Source organism: Bremia lactucae, linkage group LG10 (assembly GCF_004359215.1).
Source record: "Bremia lactucae strain SF5 linkage group LG10, whole genome shotgun sequence".
Classification (NCBI taxonomy): domain Eukaryota; phylum Oomycota; class Peronosporomycetes; order Peronosporales; family Peronosporaceae; genus Bremia; species Bremia lactucae.
The window spans coordinates 3,320,466-3,324,157 of record NC_090619.1 but is presented as its reverse complement, the minus strand read 5'-3'; positions in this window follow the sequence as shown (position 1 = coordinate 3,324,157).

Genomic DNA, 3,692 nt, shown 5'->3' with positions numbered 1-3,692 from the left:
ATGGGCGATTGCATCAAGCTTTGCTTGATACCTTCAAACGAACGCTGACAATCAGCGTTCCATAACCATTTCTCGTCTTTTTTCAAGAGACGAGAGAGATGAACTGTCATCTCTGCATAATTGCGAGAGTACTTGTGCAAGTACGCCGCTAAACCAAGGAACTTTCTAAGTCCCTTGACATCGACTGGAACTGGCCAGTCGGTGATTGCCTTGATCTTTTCGGGATCAGGGCGCAAGCCGTGGTTACCGACGATGCACCCAAGAAGTGGTATTTCGCTTGCAGCGGATATACGCTTCTTGAGATTTGCGTACAACTTATGCTTTCGCATAAGCGTAAGAACCTGACGAACGTGAGTTTTATGAACTTCCACGTCCCCCCGTCCATCGCCCGGCTATGGACGAATACATCGTCAAAATAACTTGGTCCGAATTCGCACCGGTCTCAACAGATTTGTTACGCATCTGTTGAATGTTGCAGGGGCGTTACTAAGCCCCTGAGGCATCACTAGCCATCCCAGAGCATCCCACTGGGAGTGCTCACTGCTTTGTACGGGATGTCCCGTTCACGCATAAGGATATGATAGAACCCATCCACCATATCCATAGACAAACAGATGGTACGCTTAGACATACCATCTATGATAACGTCTTTTCTAGGTATCTGCGTTTGAGCCGGTACTGTTGCAGCATTCAGTTTATTGAATGCGTGCACTTTCCGCCACCCTCCTGTGGTCTTTCGCACACAGAAGGCCAGAGAGCTATGTGGGGAGGTTGACTCCCTCACATGGCCCGCTTTGAATCAATCGAAAAGAATTTATCGATCGTAAGTACTTGTTCAGGTTCACGAGGCAGTGGCCACTGCTTCATGACACAGTACTTCGAGACCGGTTTGAGCTCGGTCTCATGAAGAGTGCCTTTATCTTTAGGCAACTCGCATGGAACTGTTCCAGGGAATACATCCCTGAATTCAATCTAATCCATGTATAAAGGATTTGTCTTAAGTGACTCCCAAGATTGAGTAGTATATATCTCAATCCGAGTCTTCACATGGAGGACACTTTCGTCCATCGATGAGCTGCTGAGAACCCGTCCGTTCTCTACTAACATTACCGCTGACCATATATCGTTTACGTATTCGTACTATGTGACGAGTACGCAGATCTGCTTAATTCCACCACTATGCAGATCTCTCAAGAAACCGTTAATGCTCTAGGGTTGGTAATTGAGTTATCTCCGAATTAACTTCGGACGCGCATTTAAATCGAGAGTATACGCGCCTACTCTTGATCCATCATTAACCGACCTAGGATCATCGTGTTGTTCCTTTTGGGCAACCGGTATCTTACTTGAATGTCACCCGCTAGGCGTACTTTCATGTCTCAATCCAATCGACCTTTTCGAGTGGTGGGCCTTCGGCACATTCGCACAGCCGCCGACAGCTGATTCCACAGTGTGATTAGTCTTCACACTGGGATCTTGTGCAGTCGTACTAATGCCCGTACCACAAGTGGGGCCAATTCACTCACTCGTAATACATCCACACACCTATGGACGCTCCAAGACGTTCATCAGATGGCCATCTGATGAACAAGTGGAAGGCATCTTCACGGATCGATGCTGCCAGCTGATTCTTGGCTCATATTTTCTGAGCCAAGGTGAACCTAGAAGGACATCAAATTTGTCATTTAAATCCAGTACGATGAAACCATCATCGTACTGTAAATCTTTTAATGTGTAGTGAAATTTCACTACGCGTTTCATTACTGTTATCGATGCGCCTGTCGCTAGACGCACCGTCATCCTCGTTGGAGGGATGTCGCGCTCAACATATTTGCGCCTACGACCCTCTAGCAACTGGCGTCGAATAAAGTTATTCGACTTCCCACAGTGCTCTAAGTGACAATTCATGTGTCACTTTTAACTTCAAGGTGATGAGGCATACCTCATCGTCAGGTGCAGAGACACATAAGATTGTGTGTCTGGAGCAACTTTCGTCAAGGGATTTGGAAATTCTCTTAAGGTTGCTGGATTAGTAGGGCGTTGCGCCCCTACTGACCCCGACAGTTTTCTGGTGGTCCGCCTCGCTGTTGCGATTACGCAACAGCGAAGCGAACCCGCGTCCGTTGCCCTTTTATGCATTCGGTCCATAATACGTTCAGTGCCTCTCGGAGCTGGGCGTGGGGCACTACACTCATGAGCGTAGTGACCTAACTTTTGACATCGATTGCATCTCTGCAATCACTTATTGTTCAACAAGTGAGGTCTTTCCCTTTCGACGTAAGAGAGGTCCATAGGATATAGACCTCCAAGCTCTTGTCGTCTCGGGGACGATACGATGACGAACGAGCTTGAGTCTATCTCAAACTATAGTCTTCCAGTTCCGCAACGGATATTGTTTCTTCAAGCGTATCCACTTCCAAGCGGAACAGGTGGGTCTTCACGGGACCATCCGTAAGACCTTGCATGAATACCGTAATGAACGTCTGTTCATGAACTGGATTGCTCGTGATACAACTCACTAAGAGTCGTATATGTTCGGCAAATGTGAACATCACGCTTGCCTTGCTTCAGTTTAAAAGCTCTGATCGAGCTCTGAACTTAGCCCTAGCAGTTCAATGTCTGTTTGAGCCGGGCTTGAAAAGCCTCTAGCAAGTCAAGTACATATGGGTCGCGCAACTTGAGGCCTAGTGGCCAAGGTTTTGCACGACATGCCAAATTTGATTGAGCAAATGCGACTTGCATTTGCTCGTCGACGATGTGACGAGCCCTTTTGGCATCGTCCATATCAACAAACCTTTTTAAGAAGGAGTCTTCTTCGACTCCCCTATACTTAAAGATGTCAATCTTTTATGGTTTCCGGACGACGCGTGTGCATCATCCCAGGTACAGAGGTCTGTACCTGCTGTAACCTCAACAGTTCTGCCTGTTGAGAGCCTTGCTGATTAAGCAAGGCTACCTTCTCCTTTGCCTCCTCAAGTTCAGGTTGTATGAACTAGGCGATGGCTAAATGGAGGGCATCTCTGTCTAAATCTGACAGCATGGCCAAGATGGCATTATTCCCTACGGTCGAACTAATTCGTTCGACCGCACTCCTTTCTATGTCACTTATAAAGGAGTAGCTATCACGCGAAGCGTGGTGCGTATTTCCATTAATATCTAACAAGTCCATGTTAGATGATTTAACTGTGGTCCTTGGGTGGACTACAAAGTGCTTCCAGGTGTACCGGGGCAATGCCGACTTGTACTGCTTCAGTGCAAGTGGTTTACACGTCACTTCACGTACACTAGTATACGCTAGACCCTCCTTGGCCACAACCGTAAATAGTCCGATAAAGCGGCTGTGACCAAGAAAGGCCTAGCGTATATGCGGACACAATATGGTCTTAAAGACCGCAAATACAACGTTTATAGGTAGATTTGTAGCCTTACGTAGTACTCGGTCACTGAACATGTAAGATTAATACAGTTTCTGCCTTTAGGATCGGCTTGTTCCTTTTGTTTGTCTTGGCTATGAGCCATTGTATCCCGCACATGTCGTGAGACATTTGATCACGTAGCAAGAACTCGCTAACCTGCTTCTTGACCAAAACAGGGCTGGTATCAGCAAGTGGATCGGCTATTTCTCTCCCTACCAAGCTCTGAACCACGTAGTGGTAGTGTTGACGGAACGCGTGGTTTACGTAGAACCGAGT